We start from the raw sequence: 15,014 nt of genomic DNA on the forward strand, positions 1-15,014 counted from the left end.
ATATATATATATATATATATATATATATATATATATATAATATATATATATATATATATATATATATATATATATATATATATATATATATATATATATATATATATATATATATATATATATATATATATATATATATATATATATATATATATATATATATATATATATATATATATATATATATATATATATATATATATATATATATATATATATATATATATATATATATATATATATTACACATATAATACATGCAAAATTTCTGCAAATATTATATGAAAATTACATTTCTGATGTTTTCGTAGTTTTGTGAATAGTAACACATTTTGGGGTTTGAAATACTTTTTTACTCTACAGAACTAGATCTTGGGACATTTGGCTTTTAATCTTTTTTTTTTAATTTCTACGCAGTTATGTGGATTAAAACGTGAACTTCTTCTCAGACGTGTTCCTTGGCCACCAACAAACACTTTCGTTATAAAAATTCACATGTTATCTCTTTTGGTATGATTATAGAGGAGGACTAAGCATGAATGGTCACGCTAAATTCTTCTTACTTTGATTTCTTTCTTCTAAAAATTACATAAAAGAGGTTTTACTGTGAACGATTGCCGAATATCCGGTTATCACCCGAGTGTGGTATATTCGGAACTGGGATGACCCCACATAACATTTTCCTAAATAACAACTTCTGGTTTTAAGGAAAATAATCTAAAGTGGTATTTGGCCAACCATTTCAATATTCCGAAACTTTCGAACTCCATACGTCATTTTGAAATCCGAAATGGCGGCTTCCAGTTTCTGTAAAACATCCCCGAATCACAATCCAATATGGGTATTTCCGTTCTGTGCGTTCTCAGAATGTTAAAATACTTAAAGTGATGTTGGACGTATAAGATGTAAAATATTTTTGAAGTGAGTTGTGCTAATAATGCAATGAATTATAAAAAATGATTCCTAATTTTGAAACTTTTGATCCCGAGCATCGCCGGGAACGTTCAACTAGTTTTAGATAGTTTGGAAAGCAATAGAGGGATGTCAACTCTATCGAATGCCTTACTGAAGTCAGTATATAATGTTTCAACTTGATTTCCTTTATCCATTGCGTTTATAGTGAAAGTCACAAAATTCAACAAGTTTGTGGCCGTTGAACGGCCTTTGATGAAACCGTGTTGTTTGGTAGAAATCAAATTTTTAAGTTGTGCAAAAATACATTGATTGATGATTGATTCAAATAGTTTAGGAATGCACGATATTATAGCAACTCCACGATAGTTTTAGTTCTTGCCGCTTTTGAAAATTGGGATTAAAAATGACTCTTCCCAAATTGGTGGTATTGTGCTGCATTCTAGGGAAGAATTGAACAACCACAACGGAGGTTGTGCAAGTTCCTTCGAAACTGGTTTCTAAATACTGGCGGTAGCATATCTGGTCCCGCACCTTTTGATACATCCAGCATATTTAAAACTAAAACTTCGTCAAAAGTTATATAATCAACTGTGACATCTCTCAATGGCTCTGGTAGGAATTTAAGCTACTTTATAAAATTTAAGAAGGTTATTTGAAGATCATTTGATGAAAAAAAAAAGTTAATGATGGGCCACAAGAAAAGTTAAACTGATATTTTAACGCGGAAAGTGGAAAGCCTATGGACGTTGCAATACCTCCGATTTATATTTTATATTACAGTTTCATTTTATAATTTATACAGTGGGGTCGCTTTTTACGCGGTTGGTTGTACCGCATTTAAAAGATTAGATTGGATATACTTATACTAAACTTATTTGATACCGCGTACAGATAATCTTCCGAATCGAGTGAAAATAATCCGCGTTATTGTTAAAATATCCCTTTTAAAAAAACGCATAGAAACAACCCGCGTAAAATGCGACCGAAGTGAATTACAGAATTTGTGCTTCTATGTTTTTCAATTATGTCACTTCTACTATACATATTCATAATTTAAATGAAAATTCATTAGCAATCATACCGCTTGGAAAAGCGAGAATAAAATTAGGACAAGCTAGAATAATGCAACCAATAAAAGTATACCAATTTGAAGAAATAATAGATAACTGAAAAATTGGTCAATCAAAAAATATATAATCATCGATTATATAGATTGTTACAAAATAAGAATATAATATTACAACAAACATTCTCGAAAATAAACCCCACCAAATATCGTACAAAAAGATGGGACAAAATCGGAACTGTTTGGAAATGGATTGCTGGAGCGCCTGATGCTGATGATCTTCAAATAATTTACAACACCATGAACAAATTAATCGAAGACAATAAAAATCAACTTTTAATAAATCAAACTATTAACGGAAGAATTAAACAAATTAATAAAATCACGAACGATCTTCGCCTATTGGATTACAAGTCACAACAGCAGCACGTTATCGAATTTAATTTTTTAACAATCATACAAAATATCGACACAATTCAACATCAAATAGAAATATTAGAGGATGCCATTTTACTATCCAGACATGGAATTCCGAGCAGCCGCATCTTATCGTTCAAAGACTATCTCAACATGAAAACATTTTTTAGAAAACGCGAACATACATGTTAAATTATATGGAGACCTTTTATCTAAATCAATAGCACAGGTCTTTACGAATAAAACTCACATTACATACATGTATAAAATACCACAATTATCAAATGAAGAATACGGCTACGAATCCATAGATCCGCTCATTCTAAACGACAAAAGGATCTCAATTAAGTATAACTACATTTTAAAGAATGATTCAAATATCTATGAGACTCCTATTGAATGTCAAACAGAAACGGACATATTCATATGTGAGGCTGATACATTACAGATCCAGAATTTATGCATAAACAACTTATTACAAATTCAACATGCTAACTGCAGCTTCGAAAAAGTTTAAACCAGTAGAATAATAAAAAGAGTCAATGATGGAACAATTCTATTAAATAATGTCAACGTGAAATTACAATCAGTTTGTAGAAATCATACACAACAATTAAATGGTTCATTTTTGATACAATTTGAAGATTGCAATATATATTTGGACAACAACGAATATACAAATTATTTCTTAGAAATTACTGACAACTCTTATCGGCCAACAACAGACTTATTAGTTTATGAACAGGGTGTCATAGACATACCTCCACCGCAATACTTAACAAATTTAACATTGAAACATAGAAGTATGTTAAAACACGTATATTTACAAATTGAATCATTGAGATGGAAGTTCAATTCGTTTGGATCCATAAGCATTGGAACAATTTCAATTATAATCATCACAATAACAATTTAGGCATTTGTACAAAAAGTGTGTAGAAAAAATCAAGTCCAAATAGTCTTGGAAACACAACAAAAACCTTCAGCACCAATCTCAGATACAGTGGCTTATCCCGATATTTCTCCTGAAAGAAACAACGAAATCCAAAAGTAAATCAACTTACCAATGACCAACAGACCTGTAAGACTTTGAGGACAAAGTCATTTAAGAGGTTATATACCTTTTTGGTCGAGAAAAATGAGGGAAGTTTGAATTTATTTTTAAGTGCATAGCACCATTTTCATTGCATCAAAGTGGTATTTTTCTGAAAGTACAGTTTATCAACAACAAAAAAATACGTTTGATTTTGAGATAGGGGCCATCCACGTGGACAAATTTTTGACGATTTTTACCTCCCCCCCGTGGAAAAGTGCCCATATAAATTCTTTTTTTTTTTTGTAAGGACCGTGGCCATTACACATACATTACATTAGTTGAGATAGTTTAAGATTTTTTTAAATTAAAAATTCAAATAAAAATTAATTAACTTACCTAGGGGAGAAGTATCAGTTATGGCAATACCTAAAAAATGTACCAGTTATGGCATGAACCAGTTATGGCCTATAGTATTTAAATGGAGTATTGCCATAACTAGTATTGCCATAAATGGAGTATTGCCATAACCATAACAAGCGCAATGGTGCTTATGCGATATAGCCATAACTGGTGCACTTGCCATTAGGGTTTGCAATCCCGGGAACAAATTCCCGGGAATTGCCTTTTCCCGGGATTCCCGGGATCCCGGGAATCAATATTCCTATTCCCGGGATTCCCGGATCCCGGGAATTGCCTTTTCCCGGGATTCCCGGATCCCGGGAATAGGAATATTGATTCCCGGGATCCCGGGATCCCGGGATTCTCGAGCTCCTCGGAAAATTTTCCATACAATATTGCAATAAAACTAAATATCGTATCAAAACCAGTGCTGATAAAAGTCATTTTCTTCAGCAAAATTCTTCAAAAATATCAGCCAATCATTTTCAATCTTCACTTCCAATGATCGCAGCACTTTTTCAGATACACACACTGGTCCTAGTAACGTGCTGTTATACTCAGATGAAATAGATCGCGCGCATCGTTCACGGTTACAGAATAAAATTTGACGACAAATCCAACCGAATGATTTTCAATTCAAAGCGAAAAAGAAAAACAAACAGTCCACTCGACCAAAATAAACCTCACCGAAATACTTTTTCACTGACACCGACCGATGCCTTGACAATCCTTGTTAACTGATAAACTGATTTTGTTGTCTTGCTTCCATCGCATGAAATATAATGAGGTGTTTTGACAGTTCACTTCCATGCAAAAAGCGGGAAAGGAGAACTCTGAAAGGATTGTAAAAAAATAACGTTTTTGGATGCTTTTTTTCACTTTCCCTCAAGAGTGTCAACAAATATCAACCCTGACAAAACACGTAACTTACGTCATAGAAATGTAGAGCAGATCCATAGTGTGCATTATACGAAGCAAATATTTGCTTGAAACGACGATCAATATTTGCGTGTAATATCAAATTATTTGCTTAATTTATTTGTCAAAAATATATGCTGTCTTATTCAGTAAACGATAAATTAAGAAATATTTTCTTCGTCTCATGTCTTTTTTTGCTAGTGAGTTCACTACTAAGCGGATAGTTGCTTGATTTTTTCTTTGTTTATTGACAAAAAAAATTGAAACCTGTAAATTGCTAAAAAAAAATTGAAACCCGTAAATCAATGCGACCAGAAATAAATAAATAATAAAACTCAGTCTGTGTAACTTGGGTTTTGGCCGCGATTTCACATTAATTACGAAGGCATTCAAATGCTCTAAAATCTGGTTGCCAAACACTCAGCTTTATCTTCAACAAACTAAAAGTATTGGACTCTTCAGTTTCTAATGAAATGTAGCAAGAGCTGGAATCGGTCATTTAGAAGTAATTTAGAAATCGGACACCAGCGGTGATTCAGCGATCTTAAGCAAAGTTTTACACAAGGGAACTACATTATTTGGGCCTAACGAAAAATTGTCAGCGGAACTGAGGCGATTGATAGACGATTGTTCATGAATTTCTGGAGTGAACTTGAATAAATTTTGTTCTTAAATTGATAATTAAATTGTAAACGGTTGTTTGAAACTTTTTATTAGTAAACTTTATTTGAAATCTCATTTTTGCCAAGGATTTTTCTTTTCCCGGTTCCCGGGAATTCCCGGGAAATGAGATTTTTCATTCCCGTTTCCCGGGAAAACTATTCTCGGGAATATTGCAAACCCTACTTGCCATAACTGGCTCACCTACCCTATACGGATTAGAAAAGTTTGGATGTTTATGATGAGCATAATCGACGAAGCATCTACAGAAGCTGTTTGTTTCTATCGCGGGCAAAAAATATGCAATGATATCGCAACTTCCCTTAGAAAGCCTAATACAGATAAATAGATTGATATGTGTCGAAATGATTTTCAGTGTAAAAAACATCAAATATCAAAGTTAGAGAGTGCATAATGGAAAAAAGTAAACAATGCACATTGGAATGTCAAAAATCGGATAAATCAAACACTAGAAATGATGTACATCTTAGTAGGGAAAAAAAAAACAAATTATGTTATCCGAGCAGAAGAAAAATAAGGGCCTAGATTGTAAGTAGAAGAGTAGGGTAGATAATAGAATGTAAAAAGCCCGTACGCGAGTGAACAGTAATTTTAAACAGCAGGTGGAAAAAGTAACAAAACAAAAAAAAAGAATTGATGAAATAATGGCAAAAAATAAATGCACCAATTGCTAAGTAGGAAAGCCAGCATCTAAGAATTGACAACGAGCACGAGTTGCAGATCTACAAGACGAAGAGATGACCAGAACGAAGGCTGAGATAGGGCATACCATAATGCCAGTATAACGCGGAAAGGAAAGCAGACGGTTGCGAGGGGAGTGGAAGGGCGGGTGTCTATGGGCGATGGGGTTGTGGCCAGACGATATTACCAATAGAGACGAGCAGCATCCAGTTTCCGGCACTGAGGAGGCCAGATGTGCAACAGAACTCAACTTCAGCGACTTCAGACTTTAGCGCGAAGACGAATACATCAAACTACACAGCGAAGTGCGTAATAATTTGATCCAAATATATATGGAGAGTTATTGACTTCTACAAATAAGGATTCGAGGTCAAAGCCAAACAAGCAAAATGACGCTTTAAAATTTTGCACTTGATACATCAACAATGTTCTTTCCGCATTACGATTTTAAAGTGTGCGCACATATGTTAGCGGGTAATTGGATACCCCGCGCAGGCGGTCAAGGATGCCAAACCAAGTGACTGCATTATGCAACAGAGCCGGTGGCAATCGCAAATCTTTTCGCCACACGGCGCGTAACAATATTATAAGCCAAACAAAATACAGCCGGTCGATGTCAAAGGGACACGGCTAACCCAACAATGAGGTTCAACAAGAAACTCTGAACAATCGTAAAACAACCAGATGAACTGCAGCCTTAATTAAAATGCAATGGCAACCATTGAACTAATGTAAATGACCCGATGAAGCCTTAGAGTTTAGTTCGTGAGGATGACATTACAACCAACCGATGAGAACCTCTACTGCCAGACACACCCTTCCGTTTCAAACGCCCTGTAACCCGACGCTTGAACACGACAGTCATGCAGCGGATATCTACATGGAGCAGCGCACCAGGCGAGCGAACGTTTGTTATTTTTTTATGAAAAAATTCCATGTCTGAAAACGTTGATTTATGTAGAAATGATATGTAGCAATGTAGCATGCATTAATTGAATTTTACGTGCAAAGGAAAGAAGGCATATCATATGAAAACGAATATGTATATAGTTGCATGAAAAACACGAAAATATTTGTTAAGAAAAACACACCTATCGGCTGTCAGAACGGACCAAGTGACCATTGTCTCTTCCAGGTAATGGCCAACTAGGCGGGGTGGCAGATGTGACGTCACACCCGGCGCAAAACCAAACGTTCCGTCACGTTGCATCAATCAGACGGTACATTTTAGCTTAGTCCGGAAGAAAGTAAGCCTTCTGTCAAATGAAATGATAACAGGTAGAATGTAAACCGGAACACGGCCTTGTGCCGTCGTCCACTAAGACCAGATTATTTATAAACAATGCAGGAAAGAACTTGAAGAAAGACCGCGAACAGTGCCGCTATGCAAATGTTAGCGGAGCACTTTGCCTTGCGCGATAAAATAATATAAGCAAACGTGGGCAAATACTGGTACTCAACAGCGCCCGCTCGCGATCTCAAAGAATGTCGATGTCAGTAACCAGAGCGCGTAACAGAACACGCTCTCTTGGAAGCTCCCCAAGAGGGGAGCAGATTTAATTAATTGTAATAAAAGTTAATCATAACATCATAACTCATCATAAGAGACAGACCGAGGAATGGCATCGGTTATAGTAACACAGCTAGGTATGTGGTGACCAGGGCGAAGGGGAAAAACCTCTCACTCTGAGTTACCTGTAGGTCAGTATTTAAGCTTTTGTAAAAATAAAGAATATTAATTATTGTCCGCTCAAGTCGTGAGTATTGATTCCGCGCCGACTGCGCGTACAGGATTTTATCCGAAAAATCATGGTAGGGGTGGCACAGCCTCTACACGCGTACCGTCTGGACACAGTACACAGTCTTCTGTGCCGCAAGGGGTAACCAGCGCCCGGCGGCACGAGGATTTGCTCCGGCTGCTGGACGTCTATTGTTTATCAGCACCGATACCGAAAAACACAAGCGACGCGTACTGTCGTCGGCACACCAAACGGTATTGTTTGTTCGAGCGAGCAAAAATAACGGGTTATATTCGAATGCTTCCTTTCGCAACGGTAGCAGAGAAGCGAATGAGAAACTAACTTGAATGAGATTAAATCAATTATGAAACATTTCAAAAATATGAAAGTACCTGGTGCCCAAGCAGCACTTGTAACATTTTTTTGAAAAAAGCAACAAAAAATAAAGTCGCATTGTGATCTCACTGCAGTTACTGTGAAACATACTAGACTGCATGAAAGAGGGAAAGGTCACATATTTGACGCGAAACGACTTTTCAACTCTCCAAGATACAGTATTATTACATAGTGGTTAGTGTAACTCCGAAGTCGAACAGTAACTTGTATCAATCATCCTGTGTTACAATCATATTTACATGCAACTGATATGCGGAATAACACAAAACTTATCACATTGCCACTAGTCGACGACTTGTATGTAATTAACATATTTTGTAAGGTTACATTGCAGATTTGATTCGAAGTTTGCTTGCTTAGCTGACCAAAAACATGGACAACTCTACTCACCCGCAACAGATTCGTCAATTTTTACCAAACTAATCATGTGTTGGATGGCCAGTAAACAATTTTTTCACCACCCAGTTTGCCTGTATCACAGCACCGTCATAGCTGGTAGGGTTTTTTTAGTTATCCGTGTCTGCATTTATGTTGTGCAGACAAAACGGCATCGCTACTTCGTTTCCAAACTCTTTGCGATGAAAACACAACACAGGAAAACTAAGGGCAAGACGGACCATTGATCATATGAAACTATCGATATTTTAACAATTATTAATGCCAGTTGTATTATGATAATTTCGAGCGTTTACATATTCAAGAATTGATCGAAATTATTCCAACCTGATAAGAGCAGCAAACTGATGTAGTTTTCGCCGTGTCGAGTTTAGGCTATTGCGGCTTTGGATTTTTCAAAAGTTATAATTTTTAATGCTATTAGAATGGTTTAATTGGTATTATTTCATGGAGAGTATTAGTGAATGTCGAATATTATGAATATCGCTAGATAAAAAATGTGCATCTTGCCCGTGGTTTCCCTATGCGACCGCTTCGTTACATTATAACAGAATGCATGGGCAGAATAAGTTACTTCCTGACAAGATTTGTCAAGCTATTGTTACAGTATAATATACTGGCATCATTTGAGATATAATAGTAGTCACGGTAGATAATTGTGACCGAATTGTGATTTCCGAATATAACGTCAAATTTATACTACTACCAACTGAAAGTTTCTGTACACCTTATCTTAAAATGTCATGTTTATTTTAAATTAGAAGACCATTACAAATATTTGTTATAAATTTAATCCTATTTTTCCAGTTATATTAACAAATATCATAATATGAAAATGGAAGATCTAAAAGTAACGTTATTAGTTTTTTGAAGCAAAAAGATTTCCATAAAATGTTTCATTAAATATTTCATTAACAATTTACATTGTAACCTTTTAAAACGAAAATCCAGGTAAAAAACAAGGTTATTTATAAATGCGCGTTGATTCAAGAGCTCGCGCAAAAAAAAGCGTAATCCGAAAATCCGCGAGAAAAACCATTAATTCGAAAACCCGCGTAAAAACTCACGTTGAATTGAAAGTTCGCGTAATAAACCGCGATAGTCAAAAATCCGCGCAAGAAAAAATTAGCATAAAATCCGCGCTAAAACAGCTGAAAAAACCTGAAAGTTTTCTCTCTTTACGATTTAATTAAACTGTCTCGTTACTAGCGCTACTCTCAAATCTTTTGGTTTTCCTTTTATAAATATGTGTGTTTGGTTCCACGATAGATATAGCCACTCTATTGATCGGCAGAGTAAATTCGAGTAAGATGATAAAAATGGCGATTATTTCGAACAAATGAAAAAAAAATCACAGGAAGTTTGTGTGCAAAGCCACGACCGCAAGGTTGAAGTAGAATACTTTAACCTGAAAGATAACCCAGCTGCTTGCGTGTCAGTCATTTTTCCTAGTAAATAAATGTTGACCGCTCATTGGCAGTATTGAAAATTCTGTGCAAACGAAGTTGAAGTACTACTCAATTTCAGTTTGCACATATAAATACGACCTCACTGAACAGGAAAAGTACAAACTCTTTGCGGCGCAAACAAGTTTCAACAGTCAGCGTATATGTACATGTGAATTCAAATTAAGATAATTAACTATTGGTTAAAGCTCAGAACAAGAAAATATTAAATCTTCAATTCATTTGTTTGGTTGTCCTAAAAATGGTTCGATTTCTCCTACCTCTAGTAGAAGGCCCTTCTCCAGCGTCCCAACCAGAGGTTGGAAACACGTGTTACCTCTGGCTGCTTTGAAATTGACCTCCGTACTGGTACTTGGTTTCTTCGATGCACTTCCCCCATGCTGGTCCTTCGCGCGTTTCCGAGCATCACGCTTGTATTTGGCGTTCATATATTTAGACATAGCACTGAATACACTTCCGATGGATTTCTCAATAAATGCAATAAATGCACTCGTAGTCTCTTACCCGAGAATAATGAAACACTTCCAAGAAATGTTGCACTACTGCACATAATTCAAAAATTGGCTAATATGCCGTAGGCATCAAATCGAGAAAAGCGCCTTTGAAAGTTTTTTATCGGTACAACATATTTTGACTGCTCATGACAACTTTTTTATTGAGTATGTCACCCTTCATATATGCTGGACCCTTGCCGTTGAGTTGAAACAGGGAAATCTGTAGAAAAATTCCATCCGCCACGTATTTTTAACACAGTAGCCGTTTTTTTCAATTATAAACGAAAGGTCAGTTGACAAAACGGTGTGCAATTCGGCTAATATCCATACGATGTGAATTATATCGTACTCGTTGGTGATGCAAATGGTTTTAAATTCAATAAAACAACACGGAAGCACAAGTGAGGATGAAAAGGACGACGATACAATTGTTACGTGCGGCAATATAATAATATAACGAAAATATTATTATTCATGGTAATCTCACAATCCACTTTACTATTTTTTCTCATCAAATCCAAAATGAAATCTGAATCTTATCTTTATTAATAATACTCCCAATCAAAGAGCTAAATATCATTTTTTTAAATGTAAAGGTTTATGACAGAAGGAAACAGTCACACGTTTTGATCATTGGGTTTCGCAGTACAACAAATAAATTCTTGTAGCATCAAATATTCTTCGTGAAAAAGTCAAATTTGATGCAAAAGCCTTACGATCGCTCACCTGTCGCCAGTAACCACCAAGCTACAACACACTTTCGAAAGTTAGAAGAAACACAGTTCAGTAATAATACACTGGTTCGTGAACATGCCACAGGTACAAATTGGATATTGGATATTAGCCAAATTCTCAACTATTCTGGATATTAGCCAAAATTGTTCCACGTTTGCTGCCTTCCCAAATGCATTTTTTGACAATCGGCTTCCGTAGGGACCTTGTTTAGGGTGTGTACCATCACGAGAAACTGTTTTCTCGATTTTGGTAAAAATGGCATATTAGCCAGTTTTTGAATTATGGGCAGTACTAGTAAAAAGACAATTTCCACGTGTTGTAACGTGCTGGAGCACGAAATCTATGTCTGTGATAGGGAACCTTCACGTTCACGAGGCATGACTGGAGAAACGCGTGTAATAATGCGGTAAAATTTTTAATGTCTTTTTGTGCAAATTATTGTACTCAGACAAAAACCTTTTTTGAATTGGACGAATTTTTAGTGAATAAACGTTAACCGTTTGTTATTCAAAGTTGGTCATGCTAATCGCAGCCTTTGCGCTGCCCCTACAGTGGGGGGGATTACTAAATAAAGTAAAAATTGGACAACTTCAACAGAATTTGATTGCATCCCACACAGAATGTCTGCTTGTGTTGATGCCAGAAAATTTTTAACCTTCAATTATTTTTTTATTTGCCTTGAAAAAAGCATTTTGCGGTTCAAAATCGGTTGCTAATTACAACCTTTGAGCTGCCCTTACATTTGGGGAATTAAGATACACGGACAACATGCACTGTGGAAGCTATTTCACATTCAGTAAAGCCTGTAGTACACTCTTTGACCGAGCGTCAAATATTTGTCACTTTTTGACAGATAAAAATTTGGTCAAAGCTAATTATTTGTCACTCTCCAATTTTAACATGGGGCAAACACGAGCAAACAACAACCATGATGTCAAATATATTTGACCATTATGTCAGAAGGTCAAATATTTGACCATTAGACAAAGAGTACAGGCTACAGGCTTAAATTAGACGGGTGCGACAAATTTAAATTGGTAGGATGCAACACAGAATACTTGCTTGCGTTGACAAAAATTATTAACTTTCAATGACTTGTTTATTTGCCTTCAAAAAGACATTTTGATTTCCAAAATTGGATTTCCTGATGGCAATCTTCATGCTGCCCCAACACGGGGGGAATAATGGCTGTCTGGCGACACACGCTGAGAAAAACCGCGCTGCTCCTGAGACGTGGTGACCAACCACAGGGCTAGTGCTGCTGCTAAGGAAGGACTACTGCTGTTGTCGCTGTCTAGAACTATTATGAGCGGCTCCGGCTGAAACAGGCTCTTATATAGGGATGAAAATAGGAATGAATTATTTTTCGTAGGTGGTGGAATGATATAACTTGAAAAATATGTGTGACTTCATTCCGGCTCAGAGCGATCATTTGATAAGCTCCACCTCTTTTTTCAGTTTCTAAAGTTTTTCCTCAGTTTCGTAGCACGGATGCACAAAAATGATTTCTTGTCGAGCCGGACCGATAGCACTCTCATTGAAGCAACAAAATAACATGTTTTGTGTCGTGTTGCGCAGCTTCGTTGAAGAAAATGTTCCCGTCCCCGTGTCGCATGTAAGCAGATTATTGCGTTCAGTAGACAGTAGATAGTGTATCCAGCGAATAAACACCGATGGTGCTCTCACACACGCAACGGTTTTAACCCGTATCTTATTGCGCTTTGCTCGCTGTTGCGTGTTGCATCATGTTGCAACTTGGCAGCTGGGAGACGACGAAATTCTGTTTATGCTGATTGATTGAATCGACTTCATATTAGCTCTGCATAATCGAACTAACTGCTTTTGTGAATGCGTTCTAACAGGGCAATTTATTATTCAATGTCGGTTATGCTGATCGCAGCCTTTGCGCTGCCCCTACAGTGAGGAGTTTACTAAATAAAGTAAAAATTAGACAACTACAACAGAATTTGATTGCATCCCGCACAGAATGTCTGCTTGTGTTGATGCCAGAAAATTATTAACCTTCAATAATTTTTTTATTTGCCTTGAAAAAAGCATGTTGTGGTTCAAAATCGGTTGCTAATTACAACCTTTGAGCTGCCCTAACATTAGTGGAATTAAGATACACGGACAACATGCACTATGGAAGCTATTTCACATTCAGTAAATTAGACGGGTGAGACAAATTTGAATTGCTAGGATGCAACACAGAATGCTTGCTTGCGTTGACAAAAATTATTAACTTTCAATGACTTGTTTATTTGCCTTCAAAAAGACATTTTGATTTCCAAAATTGGATTTCCTGATGGCAATCTTCATGCTGCCCCAACACGGGGGGAATAATGGCTGTCTGGCGACACACGCTGAGAAAAACCGCGCTGCTCCTGAGACGTGGTGACCAACCACAGGGCTAGTGCTGCTGCTAAGGAAGGACTACTGCTGTTGTCGCTGTCTAGAACTATTATGAGCGGCTCCGGCTGAAACAGGCTCTTATATAGGCCAAATAGCATGTTTTCAATTGCAAGGTATATAATCCTGTTGACCGTGCTTGGGAAGCAAGCATATAACGACCAATCAGAGGTCGAATTTTTCGTTTTGACAAGGCTTGACTATTTTCAATAGTACAATAGTGTGAATAATAAAATTACAATTATCTTATTTTGGGAAGAATCTTAGAAGATTTTCCAATCTATTGCTGCAAGAACGAAGGAAAACCATCGAATACTAACCGATTTATTAGCATTTGAAATTGGACATATTTTTCACTTTTTTCGGTTTTAGATTTTCATTTCACATCCCTATGTAGCCGAACTTCCTGAGAGAAGTATTCTACTTCAAAAATTTTGCTTTATATAGAAATATCCTGCAACAATGTTTTCCAATAATAAAAGAGGGATATTTATTAATTTTTGCTATTATTTACACTACTTTTAGATATATGATTTGTTCCGGCATTGAAAAATATTTTAAACGAGTATGTATAATGGTGAATAAAAGAAATTGAGTTTTTAAATGCCCTAACATTCTCGGGCGCGTGCATTTTACGTGAGATGGAATTCAATTATGGAAAAATGCAAAAATTACTCCAATTTTGAAGCCGGATAAGAATCCAGCTGAAATTTCAAGTTATCGACCAATCAGTTTGCTTTCTTCGATAAGTAACCTGTTTGAGAGAATTATTCTTAACAAGATGATGTCAAACATCAATGAAAATTCAATTTCTGCAGATGAACAGTTTCATTTTCGCCATGGGCATTCCTCTACTTACCAACTGCTCAGAGTTACTAATATAATACGAGCTAACAAATCTGAAGATTATTCCCCTGGAGCTGATCTTTTAGGTTTCATTGTGAAGTTGTTAACTTTCAATTTTCCAATTTTTCTAGTCAAAATTTCTCCAGGTTGTCAACCAAAATTCAGAATCTGATAGATGATTTACCTCTAGGATGCACAAAGTCATTGTTCTGCGATGACACAAGTATTTTCGTAAAAGGAAAAAGTCTTCGTGTCATATGCAAACGATTGCACAAAAGTTTAGATATATTTCTTTCTATTTGCAAAAGTGAAAGGTTAATTATTTGGGACTAATTAACGACAAAAAGCTAATTTTCAAAGAGCACATTGAAAGTATACAAGCAAAATGCATCAAATTGCATCAAATTATTAGACCAGCGA

At 36.0% G+C, this 15,014-nt stretch overlaps 1 protein-coding gene across 1 annotated transcript in view; it reads right to left on the reverse strand.

Annotated features, from left to right (window-relative positions):
- The window catches only part of LOC129727149 (aldehyde dehydrogenase, mitochondrial), a 293,310-nt gene that overhangs the window by 130,335 nt on the left and 147,961 nt on the right, over window positions 1-15,014 (reverse strand). The gene's annotated exons all lie outside the window — the stretch shown is intronic.

This window comes from Wyeomyia smithii, chromosome 3 (genome assembly GCF_029784165.1).
Source record: "Wyeomyia smithii strain HCP4-BCI-WySm-NY-G18 chromosome 3, ASM2978416v1, whole genome shotgun sequence".
In the NCBI taxonomy this organism is placed as follows: domain Eukaryota; kingdom Metazoa; phylum Arthropoda; class Insecta; order Diptera; family Culicidae; genus Wyeomyia; species Wyeomyia smithii.